The 15,000-nt window shown below is 59.7% G+C and overlaps 1 non-coding gene across 1 annotated transcript; it reads left to right on the top strand.

Annotated features, from left to right (window-relative positions):
- Nucleotides 1-11,567: 11,567 nt before the first annotated feature.
- LOC131861576 (5S ribosomal RNA) lies at nt 11,568-11,686 on the top strand. The gene has a single exon (XR_009360648.1). It is a non-coding gene; the product is annotated as a 5S ribosomal RNA (ribosomal RNA).
- The last annotated feature ends 3,314 nt before the right edge of the window (nt 11,687-15,000 follow it).

Genomic DNA, 15,000 nt, shown 5'->3' on the forward strand with positions numbered 1-15,000 from the left:
AGCAGTGATGACAACCGGGCTGTGAGGAGAGGAGGGATGCAGCCAAGAAAGCAATCAGGGCTCGAGGCAAGGGATGCATCAAGGATAGCAATCATGTTGTGAGGCGAGATTCCAAAGGCTAAACGTGAGAGGCTGCAGGGTCGACTCAGAGAGGTCTATGCATGTGAGAGGCTGAAAGCAAGGTCGACTCGGAGCGGTCTATGCATCGGGCGCGCTTGGGGCGACTACCAGTGCCAACCCCTTATCCCGCGACGCGTCCGACAAAGAGAACGTTCCAAGGCGGCAGAGGAGGTTACCAGCCGAAGGATGCAGTAGCAATAACAGGTATAGTTCCGCGGCGGCCGAGAAGACTCACCGCATAGGAATCGGGATGCGAGGCGAGGGATGCGGCGGGAAGGCCCCGACGGCTAAACGGAAGAGGCTGCAGGGCCGCCTCGGAATGGTCCAAGCATCGGATGCGATTGGGACGACTACCAGTGCCAACCCCTTATCCCGCGATGCGTCCGATACACAGATAGTTCCAAGGCGGCCGAGGAGCCTCACCGCATATCAATCGGGGTGCGAGGCGAGGGATGGGGCGGGAAGGCCCCAACGGCTAGACGGAAGAGGCTTCAGGGCCACCTCGGAATGGTCCAAGCATCGGACGCGCTTGGGGCGACTGCCAGTGCCAACCCCTTATCCCGCGATGCGTCCGATACACAGATGGTTCCAAGGCGGCCGAGGAGCCTCACCGCATAGCAATCGGGGGTGCGAGGCGAGGGATGGGGCGGGAAGGCCCCAACGGCTAGACGGAAGAGGCTTCAGGGCCGCCTAGGAATGGTCCAAGCATCGGACACGCTTGGGGCGACTACCAGTGACAGCCCCCTATCCCGCGATGCGTCCGATACGAAGATGGTTCCAAGGCGGCCGAGGAGCCTCACCGCATAGCAATCGGGGTGCGAGGTGGGGGATGCGGCGAGATGGCCCCAACGGCTAGACGGAAGAGGCCACAGGGCCGCGTCGGAATAGTCCAAGCATCGGACGCGCTTGGGGCGACTACCAGTGACAACCCCTTATCCCGCGATGCGTCCGATACGAAGATAGTTCCAAGGCGGCCGAGGAGCCTCACCGCATAGCAATCGGGGTGCGAGGTGGGGGATGCGGCGAGATGGCCCCAACGGCTAGACGGAAGAGGCTGCAGGGCCGCCTCGGAATAGTCCAAGCATCGGACGCGCTTGGGGCCACTACCAGTGACAACCCCTTATCCCGCGATGCGTCCGATACGAAGATAGTTCCAAGGCGGCCGAAGAGCCTCACCGCATAGCAATCGGGGTGCGAGGTGGGGGATGCGGCGAGATGGCCCCAACGGCTAGACGGAAGAGGCCACAGGGCCGCCTCGGAATAGTCCAAGCATCGGACACGCTTGGGGCGACTACCAGTGACAACCCCTTATCCCGCGATGCGTCCGATACGAAGATAGTTCCCAGGCGGCCGAGGAGCCTCACCGCATAGCAATCGGGGTGCGAGGCGAGGGATGCGGCGAGATGGCCCCAAAGGCTAGACGGAAGAGGCTGCAGGGCTGCCTCGGAATAGTCCAAGCATCGGACGCGCTTGGGGCGACTACCACTGCCAACCCCTTATCCCGCGATGCGTCCGATACACAGATAGTTCCGAGGCGGCCGAGGAGGTGGGGGATGCAGCGAGATGGCCCCAACGGCTAGACGGAAGAGGCTGCAGGGCCGCCTCGGAATAGTCCAAGCATCGGACGCGCTTGGGGCGACTACCAGTGACAACCCCTTATCCCGCGATGCGTCCGATACACAGATAGTTCCGAGGCGGCCAAGGAGCCTCACCGCATAGCAATCGTGGTGCGAGGTGGGGGATGCGGCGAGATGGCCCCAACGGCTAGACGGAAGAGGCTGCAGGGCCGCCTCGGAATGGTCCAAGCATCGGATGCGCTTGGGGCGACTACCACTGCCAACCCCTTATCCCGCGATGCGTCCGATACACAGATAGTTCCAAGGCGGCCGAGGAGCCTCACAGCATAGCAATCAGGGTGCGAGGCGAGGGATGCGGCGAGAAAGCCCCAACGGCTAGAGGGAAGAGGCTTCAGGTCCGCCTCGGAATGGTCCAAGCATCGGACGCGCTTGGGGCGACTACCAGTGACAACCCCTTATCCCGCGACGCGTCCGATACACAGATAGTTCCAAGGCGGCCGAGGAGCCTCACCGCATAGCAATCGGGGTGCGAGGCGAGGGATGCGGCGAGAAGGACCCAACGGCTACACGGAAGAGGCTTCGGGGCCGCCTCGGAATGGTCCAAGCATCGGACGCGCTTGGGGCGACTACCAGTGACAACCCCTTATCCCGCGACGCGTCCGATACACAGATAGTTCCAAGGCGGCCGAGGAGCCTCACCGCATAGCAATCGGGGTGCGAGGCGAGGGATGCGGCGAGAAGGACCCAACGGCTACACGGAAGAGGCTTCGGGGCCGCCTCGGAATGGTCCAAGCATCGGACGCGCTTGGGGCGACTACCAGTGACAACCCCTTATCCCGCGACGCGTCCGATACACAGATAGTTCCAAGGCGGCCGAGGAGCCTCACCGCATAGCAATCGGGGTGCGAGGCGAGGGATGCGGCGAGAAGGACCCAACGGCTAGACGGAAGAGGCTTCGGGTCCGCCTCGGAATGGTCCAAGCATCGGACGCGCTTGGGGCGACTACCAGTGACAACCCCTTATCCCGCGACGCGTCCGATACACAGATAGTTCCAAGGCGGCCGAGGAGCCTCACCGCATAGCAATCGGGGTGCGAGGCGAGGGATGCGGCGAGAAGGACCCAACGGCTAGACGGAAGAGGCTTCGGGTCCGCCTCGGAATGGTCCAAGCATCGGACGCGCTTGGGGCGACTACCAGTGACAACCCCTTATCCCGCGACGCGTCCGATACACAGATAGTTCCAAGGCGGCCGAGGAGCCTCACCGCATAGCAATCGGGGTGCGAGGCGAGGGATGCGGCGAGAAGGACCCAACGGCTAGACGGAAGAGGCTTCGGGTCCGCCTCGGAATGGTCCAAGCATCGGACGCGCTTGGGGCGACTACCAGTGACAACCCCTTATCCCGCGACGCGTCCGATACACAGATAGTTCCGAGGCGGCCGAGGAGCCTCACCGCATAGCAATCGGGGTGCGAGGCGAAGGATGCGGCGAGAAGGACCCAACGGCTAGACGGAAGAGGCTTCGGGTCCGCCTCGGAATGGTCCAAGCATCGGACGCGCTTGGGGCGACTACCAGTGACAACCCCTTATCCCGCGACGCGTCCGATACACAGATAGTTCCAAGGCGGCCGAGGAGCCTCACCGCATAGCAATCGGGGTGCGAGGCGAGGGATGCGGCGAGAAGGACCCAACGGCTAGACGGAAGAGGCTTCAGGGCCGCCTCGGAATGGTCCAAGCATCGAACGCGCTTGGGGCGACTACCAGTGACAACCCCTTATCCCGCGACGCGTCCGATACACAGATAGTTCCGAGGCGGCCGAGGAGCCTCACCGCATAGCAATCGGGGTGCGAGGCGAGGGATGCGGCGAGAAGGACCCAACGGCTAGATGGAAGAGGCTTCAGGGCCGCCTCGGAATGGTCCAAGCATCGGACGCGCTTGGGGCGACTACCAGTGACAACCCCTTATCCCGCGACGCGTCCGATACACAGATAGTTCCGAGGCGGCCGAGGAGCCTCACCGCATAGCAATCGGGGTGCGAGGCGAGGGATGCGGCGAGAAGGACCCAACGGCTAGACGGAAGAGGCTTCAGGGCCGCCTCGGAATGGTCCAAGCATCGGACGCGCTTGGGGCGACTACCAATGACAACCCCTTATCCCGCGACGCGTCCGATACACAGATAGTTCCGAGGCGGCCGAGGAGCCTCACCGCATAGCAATCGGGGTGCGAGGCGAGGGATGCGGCGAGAAGGACCCAACGGCTAGACGGAAGAGGCTTCAGGGCCGCCTCGGAATGGTCCAAGCATCGGACGCGCTTGGGGCGACTACCAGTGACAACCCCTTATCCCGCGACGCGTCCGATACACAGATAGTTCCGAGGCGGCCGAGGAGCCTCACCGCATAGCAATCGGGGTGCGAGGCGAGGGATGCGGCGAGAAGGACCCAACGGCTAGACGGAAGAGGCTTCAGGGCCGCCTCGGAATGGTCCAAGCATCGGACGCGCTTGGGGCGACTACCGTTGCCAACCCCTTATCCCGCGATGCGTCTGATACACAGATAGTTCCGAGGCGGCCGAGGAGCCTCACCGCATAGCAATCGGGTTGCGAGGCAGATTATTGGGAAGGGAACCCCCTGGGATGCGGCTCAAGCAGTGCCCAAAGGGACTGGAATGCGGAATCACATCGAGAGACCCAAATGCTATACGAGGGCTCAAATCGAATTATCGATTTGGCCACGACATGGACGCATCGGAACGACTACCTTTGCCGAACCACTCGCAATTGCATCCATACCGAAACCAATAGACATTTCCGTTAGAGCCCTCGCATAGCATTCGGGAATCTCGCATGCCCCTCTAAATCGACCAATGCTGGCGCTCAATGAAAATCCGAGCGCTACCACCGTTCGAGCGCCAGCATTGGTCGAGTTAGAGGGGCACGGGGGAGAATGCTCCAGTCAACACCTCCCCTATATAAGTTATTTGTCCGATTCTCGCACAACCGTAGTCTGCCTCGTCGAATCAAACAACGGTCCCAGATTCCGACTTCCGTTCCGTAGAGACCCAAAAGCTAGATGGAGGCTCGCAAGAAAGAGAGTCGGCGCATAGCAATCGGGTTTCTCGAACGTTTAGGGACCGAGCTCACTTGCGGATAGGGCAAAATCCGCCAAGCAACCCAAAAGCTAGACGGGGGCTCGAATCGAATCGCCTAGGCGGCCACAACAACGACGTGTTGGATCGACTACCAGTGCCAAACCATTCAGCAAGACTAGTCTGTGTCGAGGCCGGATAGAGATTCTCAGAGAGCGCCCGCATAGCATTTAGGAGACCTGCCGCGTCCCTCACACTCGACAAATGGTGGTGCACGTTTATAAATCCGAGCGATCCCAACCCTTTCAAGCACCAACATCGGTCGAGATAGAGGGGCACGGAGGGGGCTGCGTGAGACAACACAGTCCCCTATATAAGTTATTTGTCCGATTCTCACACATCCGAAGAATGGTCATCAAATCGGACAACAGCCCAAACTTCCGACTTCCGTCCCAGAAAGCCCAAGAGCTATCTAAAACGTTCATGGCCGGAACTCGATCGCGGCTATACCAGTCCGCCAAGCAACCCAAAAGCTAGACTGGAGCTCTAGTCGAATCACCTCTGTGGCCATTGCAAGGACGTGTTGGAGCGACTACCATTGCCGAACCATTCCGCAGGTCGAGTCCATACCAAGGCCGCATAGAGATTCACGATGAGCTCCTGCATAGCAATCAGGAGACTTGCCGTGTCCATCACAATCGATAAATCCTGGTGCAAGATTTTTGCATCCGAGCGCTCCAACCAGTCGAGCACCAGCATCAATCGACATAAACGGGCACGGGGGGAGGATGCTCGAGAACACTACCTCCCCTATATAAGTTATTTGTCCGATTCTCAAGCAGCCGAAGTCTGGTCATCGAATCGGGTCAAAGACCACAACTTCCGACTTTACCCACAATGCAAGTCATCGAATCGAACATCGGCCCCCGAGTCGGACTCCATGCGTATGTCAGGTCATCGGACCCAAATTCCGCCTTCCTGCGCATGGCGGGCCATCAATATCAACTCGGTCATCGGACCCAAACTCCGCCTTTTTGCGTATGGCACGCCTTCAAATCGGTCATCGGACCCAAATTCCGCCTTCCTGTGCATGGCGGGCCATCAACATCAACTCGGTCATCGGACCCAAATTCCGCCTTTCTGCGCATGGCACGCCATCAACTCGGTCATCGGACCCAAATTCCGCCTTCCTGCGCATGGCAGGTCATCGGACACAAATTCAGACCTCGCCAATATGCCTACGTATCGAATCGGTCATCGGACCCAACTTCCGACTTCATCCATACTGTAGGGTCTTTGAGGTTGGCGCGGTGCGCTCAACCCAGGGAGTCGACCCATCGAAGCATACACCTCCCCTATATAAGCTATTTGTCCGATTCCCACACCTGTGTAGTTTGCACCTCTGACCAGGACATCGACCCCAACTTCCGAACTCGACTGCAACGACGGCACCAGCGCCTTGGTGCGCACCTTGCGACGCACAGTCCCAACATTCGCCTTCCTGCACATGGCAGGTCATCGGACCCAAATTCCGACCTCGCGAGTATGCCTACATATCGAATCGGTCATCGGACCCAACTTCCGACTTCATCCATACCGTAGGGTCTTTGAGGTTGGCGCGGTGCGCTCAACCCGGGGAGTCGACCCAACGAAGCATACACCTCCCCTATATAAGCTATTTGTCCGATTCCCACACCTGTGTAGTTTGCACCTCCGATCAAGACATCGACCCCAACTTCCGAACTCGCCTCCAACGACCGAACCAGCGCCTTGGTGCGCACCTTGCAACGCACAGTGCCAACATTCGCCTTCCTGCACGTGGCAGGTCATCGGACCCAAATTCCGACCTCGCGAGTATGCCTACATATCGAATCGGTCATCGGACCCAACTTCCGACTTCATCCATACCGTAGGGTCTTTGAGGTTGGCGCGGTGCGCTCAACCCGGGGAGTCGACCCAACGAAGCATACACCTCCCCTATATAAGCTATTTGTCCGATTCCCACACCTGTGTAGCTTGCACCTCCGATCAGGACATCGACCCCAACTTCCGAACTCGACTAAAAAGACCGCACCAGCGCCTTGGTGTGCACCTTGCAACGCACAGTGCCAACATTCGCCTTCCTGCACATGGCAGGTCATCGGACCCAAATTCCGACCTCATGAGCATACCTACTAATCGAATCGGTCATCGGACCCAACTTCCGACTTCATCCATACCGTAGGGTCTTTGAGGTTGGCGCGGTGCGCTCAACCTGGGGAGTCGACCCATCGAAGCATACACCTCCCCTATATAAGCTATTTGTCCGATTCCGACACCTGTGTAGTTTGCACCTCCGCTCAGGACATCGACCCCAACTTCCGAACTCGCCTGCAACGACCGAACCAGCGCCTTGGTGCGCACCAAAAGTGCGCACTTTTGGAGGGCACTTTTGTGCGCTCCAAAGGTGCGCACTTTTGGAGGGCACTTTTCTGCGCTCCAAAGGTGCGCACTTTTGGAGGGCACTTTTTGGAGGGCACTTTTCTGCGCTCCAAAGGTGCGCACTTTTGGAGGGCACTTTTTGGAGGGCACTTTTCTGCGCTCCAAAGGTGCGCACTTTTGGAGGGCACTTTTTGGAGGGCACTTTTCTGCGCTCCAAAGGTGCGCACTTTTGGAGGGCACTTTTTGGAGGGCACTTTTCTGCGCTCCAAAGGTGCGCACTTTTGGAGGGCACTTTTTGGAGGGCACTTTTCTGCGCTCCAAAGGTGCGCACTTTTGGAGGGCACTTTTTGGAGGGCACTTTTCTGCGCTCCAAAGGTGCGCACTTTTGGAGGGCACTTTTTGGAGGGCACTTTTCTGCGCTCCAAAGGTGCGCACTTTTGGAGGGCACTTTTTGGAGGGCACTTTTCTGCGCTCCAAAGGTGCGCACTTTTGGAGGGCACTTTTTGGAGGGCACTTTTCTGCGCTCCAAAGGTGCGCACTTTTGGAGGGCACTTTTTGGAGGGCACTTTTCTGCGCTCCAAAGGTGCGCACTTTTGGAGGGCACTTTTGTGCACTCCAAAGGTGCGCACTTTTGGAGGGCACTTTTCCTGTGCTCCAAAGGTGCACACCTAGGTGAGCACCTTCGACCACACCTTGTAGCACACCAAACTCTGACTTTCGACTTCATCCGCAATGCAGGGTCTTTGAGGTTGGCGCAATGCGCACAACCAGGGGAGTCGACCCATCAAACCCAACACCTCCCCTATATAAGCTATTTGTCTGATTCTCATACATGCGTAGCCTGCAGGAGCAATTAGGACATCGACCCCAACTTTCGGCTTCTAAACGAAAACAAGGTCTTTGAGGTTGGTGTAATGCGAACAACTAGGGGAGTCAACCCATCAAACCCAACACCTCCCCTATATAAGCTATTTGTCTGATTCTCATACATGTGTAGTCTACAGGAGCAATTAGGACATCGACCCCAACTTTTGACTTCTTAACGAAAACAAGGTCTTTGAGGTTGACGTAATGCGCACAACCAGGGGAGTCGACCCATCAAACCCAACACCTCCCCTATATAAGCTATTTGTCCGATTCTCATACATGTGTAGCCTGCAGGAGCCATTAGGACATTGACCCCAACTTTTGACTTCTTAACGAAAACAAGGTCTTTGAGGTTGGCGTAATGCGCACAACCAAGGGAGTTGACCCATCAAACCCAACACCTCCCCTATATAAGCTATTTGTCTGATTCTCATACATGTGTAGCCTGCAACAACGATTAGGACATCCACCCCAACTTCTGAATTCGTCTGCGTTGACCGCACCAAAGGTGCACGCCTTGGTGCTCACCAAAATCCGACTTCCGACTTCTTCTGCTATGCGGGGTCTTTGAGGTTGGCGCAGTGCGCACAACCAGGGGAGTCAACCCACCGAATGCAACACCTCCCCTATATAAGCTATTTGTCTGATTCTCATACATGCGTAGACTGCAGCAATGATTAGGACATCCACCCCAACTTTTGACTTCTTAAACAAGACAGGGTCTTTGAAGTTGGTGCAGTGCACACAACCAGGGGAGTCGACCCATCAAACGCAACACCTCCCCTATATAAAGCTATTTGTCCGATTCTCATACGTGTAGTCTGCAGCAGCGATTAGGACATCGACCCCAACTTCCGAATTCGTTTGCATTGACCGCACCAAAGGTGCACGCCTTGGTGTGCACCCTGGAGTGCACTTTGGTGCTCACCTCGGTGCACACTTTGGTGTGCACCTCGGTGTGCACCAAAGGTGCGCACCTTGGAGCGCACCAAAGGTGTACACTTTGGAGCGCACCACATAGGGTCTTTGAGAGGTTGGCGCAGTGCGCACACCAAGGTGGGTGTTGAGGTGCGTGCCGAGGTGGGTGGGTGCTAGGGTGCGCTCCATGGTGGGTGCCAGGGTGGGTGCGTGCTAGGGTGGATTCCAAAGAGGGTCATAGGGTGGGTGCCAAGGTGGGTTGGTGATATAGTGGGTTCAAAGGTGGGTACTAGGGTGGGTTCCAAGGTGGGTCACAAGTTGGGTGCCAGGATGCGTGGGTGTTAGGTTGGGTGCCAAGGTGGGCTCCTGCGTGGGTGGGTGCTAGGGTGGGTTTCAAGGTGGACGCGAGGGCGGGTGCCAAGGTGGGTAACAAGTTGGGTGTTAGGATGGGTGAGTGCTAGAGTGGGTGCCAAGGTGGGTGGGTGCTAAGGTGGATGCCAAGGTGGTTCACAGGGTGGGTGGGTTCTAGGGTGAGTTCCAAGGTGGGTCACAGGTTCAGTGCTAGGGTGGGTGTCAAGGCGGGTGTCGAGGTGCCTGGGTGCTAGGGTGTGGATGCCAATGTGGGTCATAGGGTGGGTACTAGGGTGGGCTGCAATGTGGGTGCCAAGGTGGGTAACATGCTCGGTGGGTTCTAAATTGGGTGCCAGGGTGGGTGTGCACCCACCTTGCCCGAGGTGGGTGCCAAGGTGCCAGTGTGGGTGGGTGCTAAGGTGGATGCCAAGGTGGGTGAGAAGGTGGGTGATAGGTTGAGTGGTAGGATGGGTGGGTGCCAAGATGGGTCACAGGGTGGGTGCAAGGGTGGGTAGGTGCTAGGGTTGGTGTCAGGGTGGGTGGGTGCTAGGTTGGGTTCCAAGGTGGGTGCGAGGGTGAGTGTCAAGGTGGGTCACAGGTTAGGTGCTAGGATGGGTGAGTGCTAGGGTGCAAAGGTGCCAGGGTGGGTGCTAGGATGGGTCGATGCTAGGGTGAGTGGCAAGGTGGGTCCACAAGTGTCAAGGTGGGTGCCGAGGTGGGTGCCAAGTCGGCGACTGCTATGGTGGATGCCAAGGTGGGTCACGGGGTGGGTGCCAAGTTGCTAGGTTGGGTTCCAAGGTGGGTGCCAACGTGGGTGCTAGGGTGCGTGGGTTAAAGGGTGTGTCACAACGTGGGTGCCAGGATGGGTGCGCACCCACACTGGCCAAGACGGGTGCGGGTGCAAGGTTGGGTTCCAAGCCCGGTCACAGGCTGGGTGCTAGGATGGGTGGGTGCCAAGGTGGGCACCAGGGTGGGTGCACCCACCCTGGCCAAGGTGGGTCACGGGGTGGGTCCTAGGGTGGGTAACGGGGTGGGTACTAAGGTGCGTGCCAAGGTGGGTCATAGGGTGGGTGCCAAGGTGGGCACCAGGGTGGGTGTGCACCAACCCTAGCCAGGGTAGGTCACGGGGTGGTTGTCGGGGTGGGCGTCAAGGAGCCAAGGTGGGTGGCAAGTAGCCAAGTTGCGTGCCAAGGTGGGTGTCGGGGTGGGTGCCAAGGATCCAAGGTGGGTGCCAAGGAACCAAGGTGGGTGTCTGGGTGGGTGCCGAGGTGGGAGCCAGGGTGGGTCCCAAGGTGAGTGCAAAGGTGGGTGCCAGGGTCAAGGTGAGTGCCAATGTGGGTTCCAAGGTGCCAGGGTCAGGGTGAGTGCCAATGTGGGTTCAAAGGTGCTAAGTTGGGTGCGAGGTTGGGTGCGAGGGTGGGTGGGTGCCAAGGTGTGCTAGGTGGAAGCCCGGGTGGGTCGGCATCCCATGGGTGTCGAGTTGGGTGCCTGATGGGTGCTTCTTGTCAAGTTTTAGTCGTCGGGACTCATTTCGAGCCTTAGAGGTCGTTTCTTGTCCGGTTGCCCTGTCTTCGACCTGGGAACCCAATTTTGGTCCTCGGGTCCCATTTTTTTTTGTCTCGCATCCCACTTTTGGCCTGTGGCCTTTTCGGGGTCGATTCTCGTTTTGGGCATCAGAGCATGTTTCTTCTCCTAAAACCCAATATTTGTTTATTAAGTCTCGGAACACATTTTTGTTCTCGTGGACCCATCATGGGTCTTGGAACGCATTTGTGGTCCTTGGGTCCCATTTTGCATCCCGAAACTTGTGTTTTGGTGCTTGATCCCTATTTTGGGTGCCCACCTTGCACCAAGTGCGCACCCGGGGCAAACCGAGCGCCTTGGTGCACCGGGGCAAGATCGAGCGTGCACCCGAGGCGCCCCGAACATGCACCAAGGTGCACTCGGCCCACATGTGAGCGCAGGTCGTTGCGCCCGAGGTGGTGTGTGGGCACCGCGTTGCAGACGGGACACTGCACGCACACGACGCCCCCTCCAGGTGCACGCACGTAGGCCGGGCCGGGTGCACACCCGACGCCCTAGCAAGGTGCGCGCACCCGGGCAGGGCTCACACTTGGCGAACGGGGCGCACTTCGCGAGGGAGGGTGTGCACCTCGACGGGGGTGGGTGGCCGGGGTGGATTCGCACGTGGGTCGCGGTTTGCTAAGTACACACTGCGACAAGCTCATAACGGGTGCGATCATACCAGCATTAGTGCACCGGATCCCATCAGAACTCCGCAGTTAAGCGCGCTTGGGCCAGAGTAGTACTGGGATGGGTGACCTCCCGGGAAGTCCCGGTGTTGCACCCTTTTTTAGTTTTTCGCCGGGCGTCGCAATGCTATTTGAATAAACCTTTTGCCCGTTTGCGTTCTCGTCGGGGCCGGGCCGGGCCGGGGTGCGCTGCCCGCACTACCGCGCGCGCGGGGGCGACACCGAGCGCGCACCCGAGGCACCCCGAGCACACAGGCCACGGTGCAACCCGGGCGTTGTGCGCGCACCCCGGTGCGCCCGAGGTGCTGCGCGCGCACCCAGGTGAAATCGGTGTGCACCTCGGCCAGTGCGCGCTCGGTCGAGTCGCGCACGTTGGCCAAGGTGCACGGTGATGTTTCTTACTCTAAGGTTCCGCACCAGACGCCCGGGACAGGTGAGCGAAGCTGGGCGGGGCCGGGTGCGCGGCCGGGGCAGGTGCACGCAGCTGGAGAGAGCTTTGGAGCACACTTCGGAGCGCACCAATGATGCGCTCCATTCAAAAGTTTCCTGAAAAGGCAAAAAAAGTTGAGATTATAGAATTTCCCACTTGAGAGATTGTAAAAAAAAAAAATTTAAAATGAAGGAAACGCGGGTGCCAAGGTGTGCGCAGCCCAGCCAAGGTGTGCGCACCAAGGCGCCCACCCTGGCGAAGGTGCACGCAAGGTGCGCACCCGAGGCAAACCGGACAATTAACCCAACTTTCGACTTCGCGCGCACCTTGGAGCGCACTTCGGAGCGCTCCTTGGTGCGCACCAATCTTGGGCACCTCGGAGTGCACCATGGCGCCCACCAAGGTGCGCACCCGGGGCAAACCGAGCTCCGACTTCGTGCGCACCTTGGAGCGCACGAAAGGTGCGCACCATGGCGCCCACCAAGGTGCGCAGCCCAGCCAAGGCGTGCGCATCAAGGTGCGCACCCTGGCGAAGGTGCGCACCCGGGGCAAACCGAGCTCCGACTTCGTGCGCACCTTGGAGCGCACAAAAGGTGCGCAACCCAGCCAAGGTGTGCGCACCCCGGTCAAACCGAGCTCCGAATCGTGCGCACCAGAGGTGCACGCCATCGTGCGCACCTTGGAGCACACTTCGGAGCCCTCCTTGGTGCGCGCCGATGTTGCGCACCTCGGAGCGCACCCGGGGAAAACAATGCAATTAACCCGACTTTCGACTTCGTGGGCACCTCGGAGCGCTCTCGGGTTCGCACCTCGGAGCACACCGAGGTGCGCACCTTTGATGCGCTGCCTTCACCAATTTCCAGAAAAGGCAAGAAAACATTGAGAAGGTGTGCGCACCGAGGTGCCCACCCTGGCGAAGGTGCACGCGAGGTGCGCACCCGGGGCAAACCGGGCTCCGACTTCGTGCACGCCGCACCTTGGAGCACACTTCGGAGCGCTCCTTGGTGCGCACCAGGGCGCGCAACCCAGCCGAGGTGCCCACCCCGGCGAAGGTGCACGCGAGGTGCGCACCCGGGGCAAACCGGGCTCCGACTTCGTGCACGCCATGGTGCCCACCGCGGCGAAGGTGCACGCGAGGTGCGCACCCGGGGCAAACCGGGCTCCGACTTCGTGCACGCCGCACCTTGGAGCACACTTCGGAGCGCTCCTTGGTGCGCACCATGGTGCCCACCAGGGCGCGCAACCCCGCCGAAGGTGCACGCGAGGTGCGCACCCGGGGCAAACCGGGCTCCGACTTCGTGCACGCCGCACCTTGGAGCACACTTCGGAGCGCTCCTTGGTGCGCACCATGGTGCCCACCAGGGCGCGCAACCCCGCCGAAGGTGCACGCGAGGTGCGCACCCGGGGCAAACCGGGCTCCGACTTCGTGCACGCCATGGTGCGCACCGCGGCGAAGGTGCGCACCCGGGGCAAACCGGGCTCCGACTTCGTGCACGCCGCACCTTGGAGCACACTTCGGAGCGCTCCTTGGTGCGCACCAGGGCGCGCAACCCAGCCGAGGTGCCCACCCCGGCGAAGGTGCACGCGAGGTGCGTACCCGGGGCAAACCGGGCTCCGACTTCGTGCACGCCGCACCTTGGAGCACACTTCGGAGCGCTCCTTGGTGCGCACCATGGTGCCCACCAGGCCGCGCAACCCAGCCAAGGTGTGCGCACCAAGGTGCACGCGAGGTGCGCACCCGGGGCAAACCGGGGTCCGACTTCGTGCACGCCGCACCTTGGAGCACACATCGGGGCGCTCCCGGGTTCGCACCGGCGTTGCGCACCGTGGTGGGCACCTCGGAGCACACCAAGGTGGGCAGCGAGGTGCGCACCTTTGATGCGATGCCTTCACTAATTTCCATAAAAGGCAAAAAAAAAACGAGATTTTAAAATTTCCGTTTTGAAAGATAGTGAGAAAAAGGGAATGCTGGTGCCATCTTGAGCCCGCCCTGGTGCGCAGCCCAGCCAAGGTGTGCGCACCAAGGTGCCCACCCTGGCGAAGGTGCGCGCCCGGGCAATTAACCCAACTTCCAACTTCGCGCGCGCCAGGGTGGGAGCGCACCCAACAACCGGGCCTGGGAAGAGCCAATGCGAGAAACCCCACCAAACGCTCTGACAAAAAAAGAGGGGGCGCTCCAGTAACCCCGCTTCGGAGCGCACCCTGGGCAAACCCAGCCAAGGTGCCCACCCCGGCCAAGGTGCAGGCGAGGTGCGCACCCGGGGCAAACCGGGCTCCGACAACGTGCACGCCGCACCTTGGAGCACACTTCGTAGCGCTCCCGGGTGCGCACCTCAGAGCACACCAAGGTGGGCAGCGAGGTGCGCACCTTTGATGCGCTGCCTTCACTAATTTCCAGAAAAGGCAAAAAAAAAAGGAGATTTTAAAATTTCCGTTTTGAAAGATAGTGAAAAAAACGGAACGCGCGTGCCATCTTGAGCCCGCCCTGGTGCGCAGCCCAGGTAAGGTGCCCACCCTGGCAAAGGTGCGCACCCGGGCAATTAACCCTACTTCCGACTTCGTGCGCGCCAGGGTGGCAACCGGGCCTCGGAAGAGCCAATGCGAGAAACCCCACCAAACGCTCCGACAAAAAAAGAGGCGGCGCTCCAATAACCCCGCTTCGGAGCGCAGCCGGGGCAAACCCAGCCAAGGTGCCCACCCCGACGAAGGTGCACGCGAGGTGCGCACCCGGGGCAAACCGGGCTCCGACAACGTGCACGCAGCACCTTGGAGCACACTTCGAAGCACTCCCGGGTGCCCACCGGCGTTGCGCACCGTGGTGGGCAGCGAGGTGCGCACCTTTGATGCGCTGCCTTCACTAATTTCCAGAAAAAGGCAAACAAAAATGAGATTTTAAAATTTCCGTTTTGAAAGATAGTGAAAAAAAAGGAACGCGGGTGCCATCTTGAGCCCGCCCTGGTGCGCAGCCCAGGCAAGGCATGC

Source organism: Cryptomeria japonica, unplaced genomic scaffold (assembly GCF_030272615.1).
Source record: "Cryptomeria japonica unplaced genomic scaffold, Sugi_1.0 HiC_scaffold_26, whole genome shotgun sequence".
Lineage (NCBI taxonomy): Eukaryota > Viridiplantae > Streptophyta > Pinopsida > Cupressales > Cupressaceae > Cryptomeria > Cryptomeria japonica.